The sequence below is a fragment of the Leiobunum rupestre genome, chromosome 2 (genome assembly GCF_980474605.1).
Source record: "Leiobunum rupestre chromosome 2, qqLeiRupe1.1.hap1, whole genome shotgun sequence".
In the NCBI taxonomy this organism is placed as follows: Eukaryota; Metazoa; Arthropoda; class Arachnida; order Opiliones; family Sclerosomatidae; genus Leiobunum; species Leiobunum rupestre.
The window spans coordinates 78,827,284-78,837,292 of NC_143385.1; the positions used below are offsets into that span (position 1 = coordinate 78,827,284).

General features: G+C 38.7%; 1 long non-coding RNA gene across 1 annotated transcript; it reads left to right on the forward strand.

The window, feature by feature from the left end:
- The first annotated feature begins 1,739 nt into the window (after positions 1-1,739).
- LOC149959147 (uncharacterized) lies at positions 1,740-2,536 on the forward strand. The gene is made up of 3 exons (XR_016478373.1): positions 1,740-1,897; positions 1,968-2,021; positions 2,175-2,536. It is a non-coding gene; the product is annotated as an uncharacterized LOC149959147 (long non-coding RNA).
- The last annotated feature ends 7,473 nt before the right edge of the window (positions 2,537-10,009 follow it).

Sequence of the window (10,009 nt, forward strand, 5' to 3'; positions counted from 1 at the left end):
TATTCAGTTTCCACGTTATTCAGTTTCCACGCTATTCAGTTTCCACGCTATTCAGTTTCCACGTTATTCAGTTTCCACGCTATTCAGTTTCCACGTTATTCAGTTTCCACGCTATTCAGTTTCCACGTTATTCAGTTTCCACGCTATTCAGTTTCCACGTTATTCAGTTTCCACGTTATTCAGTTTCCACGTTATTCAGTTTCCACGTTATTCAGTTTCCACGTTATTCAGTTTCCACGTTATTCAGTTTCCACGTTATTCAGTTTCCACGTTATTCAGTTTCCACGTTATTCAAGTTGCTGTCATTTTCCACGTTATTCAGGATGCACGTTATTCAGGATGCACGTTATTCAGTTTCCACGTTATTCAGCCTCCCCGCATTTTCGTCGCCTCTTATGGGCGTGTAAAATTATATAATCTTATGGCTAAAATAGGGCCTAATTTGGCCTATGGCGATACGGACAGTTGTATTCTGATACACGATAAGAAATTAGATTTAACTTTATCAAGCAGCTTGGGCGGACTTACGGATGAATATCCTAATGACCCCATTAAAGCTTTTACCACTATAGCCCCCAAGGGTTACTCTATCTTGTCCGAATCGGGCAAAATTTTAACCAAGATAAAAGGCGTCACTCTTACTAAAAAAATCAGACCATCTTAAACTTTGACACGATAAAGCAGTTGGCGCTCGAGAACCGCGAATTAAAATACCGAGTCGAGATTCCCTTTAACGTGAAAAGACAAAAAACCGGGCACTTGTATCTCAGACAAGCCGAAAAACTCGTGGGATTTACGTCGACGAAACGTATATTTTTCAAAGACGGTACTTCTATTCCCTACGGATATTCATGTCTCTCACTCGCCTAAAATTTCAAACCCCCTGTACCTTTCTTTTGGCTGGCCCCAGTAAGTCGGGAAAAAGTCACTGGACGTTTAATCTCTTGAAAAATAAAAATTTAATGTTCGACAATCCACCCCAAAAAATTTTATATTGCTACAATCTTTGGAACGATCAATTTGACGAATTAAAAACCCTCGCCCCCGAAATTGAATTCCATAAAGGTCTCTTTAGTGAAAAACCCGAAGATTTGTTTGACAAAAGACAAAACCTCTTGGTGCTAGATGACCTTTCGAGCGAGTGCTTAGACAACGCGCTGGTATCTGAACTTTTTCGCGTGTGTTCGCATCATCTGAATCTGAGTATTGTATTCTTATGCCAGACGTCTTTGGTCAGGGCAGATTTTCGCGCGACATTTCGCTTAACGCCTCATTTACCCCTGTAGCACAATGCCTCCGAAAACGAGTCGGTTAGGGGTCGAACAGTCGTTTTGGAGTCGCAGTCGGCATTTCGACTCTTAGCCGACGATATGATTTTTTTTGAAAAATGTAGTCGAGATTGCGACTATTAAAAGTACTACGAAACAGAATAATGATTAGAGTCGGAAAATTAACGATTATTTAATTTTTAGAAAGATTCCGAAATTAAGTCGGCAAAACCGACTGTTTCAAATTGTTCAAGAAATGCAGTCGGCCTTGAGTCGGTTACGTAGTTTATGACGTCCGTTTTTTTATATAGTACAACTTCCAATATACTAGTGATTCGACTATCCATTTTTTAGCCATCAAAAATACCCATTTAAATTTTCCCGGGAATCATGCAGAGTCATCTAAATAAAATATTTTGAACGATAGTCTTAAATGCATTTAACTTCATATGAAACTTAAAAAATGTGTTAAGTATTTATGATAATAATAATAATTTCTTTTTATTTAAACCGTTTAAATTTAAAAAAAATTGCGACAACCATGCCACCTACAGTGACGCTAAGTCATGATTTTTATCGTAACCAAAAACAGAAGTGCATGTTCGGATCGGCGGATGGGATTCATTTTGGTTAGTGTTTGATAATTTATTGTGGTTTGTCGTATATAAAGTAGAATTCTTAAAGTTTCCGTGATTTTAGTTGTCATAAACCGCTACCTAGCCGGAAGGAAACTTGAAAGGAAGAAAAAGAAGGGTAATTTTTATTAAAATTATAAAATTTAAGTAGTTCTACGTTAGCTAAGGCTTAGTTATGGCGGGAAAGCGAAAGGCTTACAAGGCTATAGATGACATTTTCTCTAGACAAAAAAGAAGAATAACAAATGAGTTTATCAATAATGCTTTGCAGGATAATATTGCGGTTGGAACGAATGCTAATGAGTGTCAAGCTGGCCCTTGCCAGTTCCATGACAGTGATAGACAAAATGGACCGAGACGGATGAAGAGCGGAGAGACTTTAAAAAAACTGTTTAATATATTTGTTTGATACTCACTAGTCATACTGTTCAAAAAACCTTAAGATTTTTTCAATGTATATCTGATAAATTAATCAGAAATAATCTTTCAACATATTTTTATAACAAGTTGTAAACACAATCATACCTTGTGTAATTGTGATAATGTTTTAGTTAATTGTAAAAATGAGTATAAAAATGGGAAACAAGTTATAATTTATATTCGATTTGTCACCCAAAAATATTGACTTAGATATATCAATAATTTACCAAAGGTATATATTTCTACAATTTAAAATAAATCAAAGTGAATTATTTCTTCTCAGCTTACCCTATTTTAGGGCTTAAACCAGGTAGTCTGGAAAAAAACTGTCAACTTTGGAAAATTGCAGAAATGTTTGGTAACTGTTTCCAGACTTCACTACCTGAAGTTTCAGATAAATAAATACTTCAAATCGAGTATAATTAAATTTTGGTCAAAACATTTTATTACAAAAATAAACAACTTTTTAGTATAAAAATTCTGTATCATTCATGAATTGGTATTGGAGAAGAGGAGGGAAAGTTATAATGACCGACTCTGAATAGGCCAACAAAAAGGTGTCGGTTAAAAGGACTATTTTTAGGTAATTAACTAGACATAAGGATGTCGGTAGGCCACACTTTCGGCGGTCGGCAAAAAGCACACTATAAACAGTCGGCCGACTGCAATTCAGGTAGGACATTTCGACTGTTTTTCCAGGAGACTCCCGACCTTGAATCGGAGTTGACAGCTCGACACTTAACCGACTATGCGACTCTGCCTAGTCGACGTCGGCCCGACTGTTTTGTGCTACAGGGGTATAGTCCTGTTCCGAAGCCCCCGTGATCCATCACAAATAAAACATTTAAGTCGTCAGATTTTTCCGCATAACCCTAATTTTCTGAGCAACGTTTATAATTACGTAACGTCGGATAAGCCCTATTCTAACGTGGTTGTTGACCTGCAACAAAAAACTCCCGAATTTCTAAAAGTTAGAACGCAATGCCTCATGGAAGAAGGACCGATGCTAGTATTTACCGAAAATTAATTTTTTATTTTATGTATTTATCATTTTTGGTAGAGGAAAATGTATATTATTGTAATAATCAGAATATATAACAAAGTGTTTATTCGAATTTTACGTCATTCTGTAAAATGCCATTGCCCAGGTCAATTATAGAAAGCCGCCCGTATCTAACTTTATTGAAAAAGGCTTCCCCAAATCAAAGACGATTTTTACTTAAGAACGCCACGCGAGATCAGGTTGGCTCAATCGCGAATATCTGTCATAATATTTGCCGCAGAGCTTTACCCGTTGGCGAGAATAAACGACGGCAATTACAACGATATAAAAAATCTATTAGAAAACTAGGTCAAAGAGATCTCAGTGATCGTTATCGACGAAGAATTCTAGTCTCGCAAACGGGTGGTTTTTGGGGAGCGATTCTCGATTCGCTCATCCCGCCAATCTTGGGTCGTATAATTAATCCGGCGCGATGAAGAAATTTGTCTTGCTACCCGCGGATAGCTATTTATCCGATACCGAAAAATTGCTAAATTTAATACAAGAACACATGTATAGTATTCTTAACAAATCCGTTCGAGACGGTAGTGAAGAAGAAAAACTACGAGAATATCTGGCAATGTTGGCGCAGTATCTCAGAATTAAAGACTACGACGGCGCTCCAGCCGTTCAAATAAAACTGCCCCCTTTACCTCCTTCTTCGAGTACGTTAGCGCCGATACAGTTAGCACACGGTGCGATCTACCAGCCTCCCGCTGTACCTAACGTTTCATTCGGTAACCCGCCGCTCGCCTCGCCAAGTGTTTTTTCGCCTCCCCAAACGCCAAATCAGCTCCATCAACTATTCGCCGCGCCGCCCGTACAACAGGTGCAAAGAGCCGTACAGCAACCTCTCCGCCAACTGGAAATGGCTATTAACAGCCCCCTCCCAGCATCACCGATAAATCCTGGAATTTCTACACCTTGGCAGAGTGTCTCCGGCATTTCTGGGTTGGACGAAAGTCAATCGCCCGATTACGCCCATAAAACTTTAATTGCCGCCCCACCGCATCTCGTGACGTCACGAAATATTCCATTCAAGCCTGACTTTGCGAGTACTCCAGGCTACCAAAAGGGGAAATGGAGGAAAGGCGCTAGCAACGTTTTCACTTCGCCCGCTCGAGCTGAGCTACGTAAATCTCGAAGCGAAACGAGTCTCGATGAATATAGCACGCCAACTTTCAAAGACAGCAGTTACAAGCCCTCGGAATCCACCCTTCGTAATACGACCGAACCTGTTTCCTTGCTTTTCGTAGGACCGCTCTTGACAAGAAAGGAATTGCCAACCCGCCAAGGTCGCAAAGAAAGACGCCGGGCGTATTCTAAAGATCGTGAAATTAATGATTGGGAAATTAATGAATGGGAAAATTAATGTTTTTTTGTAAAACCATGTTTATTAAACACTATTGATTACAAAATCTGTTTTCGTGATTAAATAAATGTACACACAATGCCAATAGCGAAATTACTTGGTTCATATATATTTCATTATTATACATTTTTAAAATTTTCTTAAAGCTTAATCCAGCAGACCTATTTAACAGAAACGAAGCAACGTGCAAACCGCAAGTTTCTTGGTTCATATCTTGAATTATATTTTTATTATAAAACCATTTCTGAGCTAAATGATCCAATTTAAAACCGTAGACATCAAAATGTTGACCTAAAGAACAAAAAAAATCTCCCACGCGTTGTCCTTTCTTATTTTTAGCACTGACGAAGATTCCTATCCAATGGCTTCCCGGCATGAATGAGTCTTGTACATTGGCCACCAAACAAAAGGGCTTTTTTTCGGACAATCTCGAGGTAAAGTATCTTTGGAAAATGTGCCCAGAAAAAAAGGTTTGGTACTCGGGTCGCATTTTAAAAAGGCGTCCAATTGAAAAGTATTCATGGCAAAACCCTTTGAATTTCTTCGGGGTAAAATGACCCCAATATTTTCTCGTTATTCTTGTCTTTGATAAGGTAGAGTGGGCGCGGTTTATTTATCACCTTCGATATGGTGAAAACCTCTTTACTCCAATATCCTTTAAATCCCTTACGAAATACTTTGCTGGTTTTTGATATGCGCACGTGATCGCCAATCTTGAATTTCGGTTCCTCTCGTTTCGCTTTCTTTCCAAATAGTTTTTGCCAAACAAGATGCTCATTGGCTAAGGTTACTTCGCTAGGTCTAAATCCCGTCGTGCGATGAACGCTGTCGTTATAGGACTTTACAATTTTTGGTAGTTCATTTATAAATTTTTTTCCTTTACTTTTGGTAAGAAATCTGTAAATTTTATTTTTAAGCGTCCTATTCACTCTCTCGCATACGCTGCTTTTTTATCGCCGTAACAAACGAAATGCTTAATCCCCTGGTCCTTGAAATAGCGTTGCACGGTACGATTTAAAAATTCAGAGCCTTGATTAGTATTAATTTTCAAGGGCTTACGTTGTTTGTGGATTTTTTTGAAAGCCGCTAATATATCGCTCGCTCTCTTGTTTTTCACGGGAATAGCGAATAAATATCGGGACAGAATATCGATATTAGTACGAATATAATTAAATTTATTAATATTTTTTAATTCGTTTAACTCGATTAAATCAGCCTGGTGTTCTTCGTTCAAGCTCGTGACATAAGTCCTATTTCTAGGAAAATTAAATTTTCTATCTTTGTGCAACGTATAGGCGTCTTGGGTCAGCGCCCAATCTTTAATTTTATTCTTGGAAATAGAGGGTAACTGTTCGGATAAACGTTTTAGTCCTCCCAGACTTCCGGGATTTTCTGGGTCAAAATAAATAGATTCTATATTCATGTCTTGACAGTACAAAGTGTGCTACATTATTAAATGAAAGACCAGCAAAGTTTACATTTTTATACATTTTAATGGAAATTTTTAATACATTCATTTTGCATGATATTATGATATAAATTTTCTACCCCCAGTTTATAGTCGGGAAAGTTGACGTAAAATGCCTTAATTACTTTGTCATAGTTCATAAGGGGTATCGCCATCTTGACACTTTTTTCGAGTCTTTCGCAGAAATGTGACGCGATCGGTTTGCAACTAATGTGATGGGCCAATTGATTATGGCAGGGCAGGTTTGGAAATGCCTCGGTTAACGTAAATAATACACTTTTTAATTCGTCTAAAATAGACATTTTCATTCCTTCAAAAGCGTCTTTTCGGTCAGTTATTTCTTTATCGAGACTCGTACGGATAATCTTCAAACGGTCCCAGGCTTCTTTATCGAGGGCAACCCCGTTGGCGGAGGAATACACAACGTCGTAATTTGAATTAGACCCGCGAATATAGCCGCGAATATCAATAATTCTTCCACGCTGACAGAAGAATCCTTCCAACTTGACATTGTCCGACAACCAGCTATGAAAACGTATAGCTTCTGTAGTGGTTTTGAAAAATCTTTCAATTTCTTGTTCATAGTTCCAGAGATTCTTCCACACTTTTACGCTAAAATTGACATATTTTCTATGTCCTTGACGGTTTATTAAAATTTCAGGCTCCGCGAGATTCGCCGATAAAAAAATGTCGAGTTGGTTGGAGAGAAAATGGGGGCGTGTCATTCTCAAACAAAAGCTCGCGTCGAACTAATCGAATAGAAAACAGGGTGGCTCATTTTATTCGATACTATATATCACCTTTCTGTCCCGGGTAATTAAAATCTCGTTATCAAATTCAAAGTACATTATACACACGACATTAGTCGGTAGGGGGTCTTTCAATTGAACATCTAAACGTAGAGACCCCTGTCGAGGAATACTCGTATGATCAGCCGAAGCATTCTGGTCTGGCGACATATCGAAAGTAAAGATCGTGTACCCCTCCTTAAAATTCGCAAAATTTAGATAATTACCCCTATCTTCGGAAGCTATGCCCATTGACTCGAATAAAGACTGAAAAGGTAAACAGTAATTTGAATTTGCATAATCCATTTGAAAGCCGTCAGGAGGGTATCTATCCGGTCCGACTGACAAAGATAAGTCGGTGATATTTAAATGCTCAAATTTCAAGCTATTTGTGGTCAATGACCCGTTGAAAGCTTCTTCTTTGACAAAAACTACAACTGCCCTTTTTGGTATTCTCCAGAGTATTACGTTATCGCGATTTATGTTTTTCAGACCCTGAGCGATAGAAAAACTTTTCATAATTGTTTGCGTAATGGGATAAATCGCTGGTATTTCGCTTTCTAGCATCCTAGCGTGGGCTAAACTTATCTGCGGAGCCACCTTGACTTTAGTAACGTATAAATACGCCTGTTCTAAAATTAGCTTATAATCTTTTCCCTGCTCTAAAGCTATTATACAAGTTAAACGAGGGCTTCTTAAGGCCTTTTCACACGAGCCAACTTTTTGACCCAACTAGATGAGTCAACTTGAGTTGAGTCAACTAGTTGGTTCGTGTGAATAAAAGTTCGATGAGTTGATCCACCAAAAAAGTACGCGAGTAAAAAATGGATCACTGATCCATTTTTGCTGACTCAGCATTTTGATTTGAAAAGTTGGCTCGTGTGAAAAGGCCTTAACTAAGCGGAATCTTACGGGTAGTTGATTGACAATAAACTTATTCATGTGACAAATATCGAGGGGTAAATGGCCCATTAACTCAAACGTGGTCGATTCTTTCGTTCGCGCGCATCTCTTCAGCATTCCGTTACGATCATTGTTAAAAGCAGGTTCCCACATGTCTTGCGGGTTACAGGTTAAATTCATATAATACATTCCATTCTCCAGTTGCGTTTTCTTAGCGTCTTCACCAAAATTCAGCAATTTCGCAAGTGCGCGTTATACGCCGAAAGATTATTTGTAGATTGTACAGACGTGTCGCCCAAATACGCGTCGATTTACGAAAAAAGAGTTCCAATAAGATTATTCGTGACCCCGACTTTCACTTCAGTGGCTGGTACGTCTGTACCATCGAAATGCACGAGTTTCATTTTTAGTTTGAGCATAGTTTTGGATAAATCAATGTATAAGTCATCAGATGCCGGAATAAAAAATTCGAGAGGGCCATTGTCGGTTAAGTTATTCGTGGGTAGATATCGTATTTCGGTTGTAGCTAATATGTTGGTATTTAACACGGGTCGTTCGAACAAGTCTAACGAACTTAGCATGCCTTCTCGAAGCGCCATTGTTTCTTATCCCAAAAAATCGTCTTTCGTCCTTGATTTTTTCGTTTTCTTTTTCCGTTGTCTAGGAGGCGCGCGTCTCTTACGAGTTCCACTGCCTGACTGGGGCTTACTCATTCTGTCAGCGGCGTTATGTAACAAATTGCTTCCGGCTAATCGTAAATTGTTGCGGATAGCCAATTGCGGATCTACACCGGATTCCAAATCACCGAACATACGCTTTCCGAGACCTAGCGCTTCGCTGCGTAAAGGTATTACCATCGGTGTAATATATCTCATTAATTTCTTAAATATTCCACCCAAACCACGCCCTCTCTGGTAAACGGGGCCGGCAAACACTCGTCCCCCATATTGAGACTTAAAGTAACGGAAATAACTGTCACTCTCTGACATCTTTCTTGAAATGAAGTCGAACGACCGTCTTCCCCGCGTTAAATATCAAATTTTCTCCAAAATCAGTTTTTAAGTCTATCTCGATCAACTCTAGCTCTCTTGCTTTAACCGGGTAATAGTCTATTTTGTCGTATATAATAGAATTATTACTAGGCTGATCATTGCTCGCTAACGGTATAATTTTCATGAGAGGAGCGAAAGTATCTCCGGTATACTGGGGTATATTAAATTCGAATATAGATAAAGCGTACTCGCGCCTCTGGATAAATCGGCCGGATAAGTACTGTCGTGACCAACCAGGTCAAAATCGAAATCCGTAAATCCTAATAATTCGCCTAAGCCTTTCTTACTCGATTTGAAGAAAATAGTCACAGCCCCGTGATCAGCTCCTACATGGATTGTGCCATTGGGGTTTATACCGAAATGAACAAGGTTTCTCACGTGATCAGGGATAGTGTTTGACATGGCGTCTAATATTGCTTGAATACTTAAATAAGTTCCAATCGGAATATTACAGTCAACTTCTACGTTGCGTGTAAAAGTCATATCGCGTAGATGATTTTCTTTGATTTCAATTTAATTTAGATGATTTAAAATTATGCTCCTCGTATAGGGGGTTACCGGTTTTGACGGCTGATATACCCCCGATTGATATCCCGTGTCATCCTTGCTCTCGAAACATAACAGTTCTTTCAAAGGTCCGTCAGGAATAAATAACTCGAAATTGGTCTTCTTTTTCTTGGTCGGGTCGGCCGGATTATGTATTATCGGATCGTAAATCCAATAAAGTCCATCGGGTTTTTCCCAGATTTTGAACGAAATGTAGGCGTCCAGTCCATTTTCCCTTATTCCTTCGTTAATAGCGCATACAACTTTTTTAACCAGACTATATTTGATGACAAATCCGGCAGTGTCTTTTTCGGCTTCCAATTTAGCGACTTTTAATGAGATTTTATAAATGTAAGGTCGTTTTTTATAATAGTCAGGCGCCACCGTTTTTAATTGAAAATTATTAGTTTTATCCGTGATATTTTCCCAGTTGGGAGGCAAAATTACTTCCGACACGCCAACAACAAATTTGTCCGGTAGTGTTATAGAACGACCCAAGTTTACTTTAAAGTTTG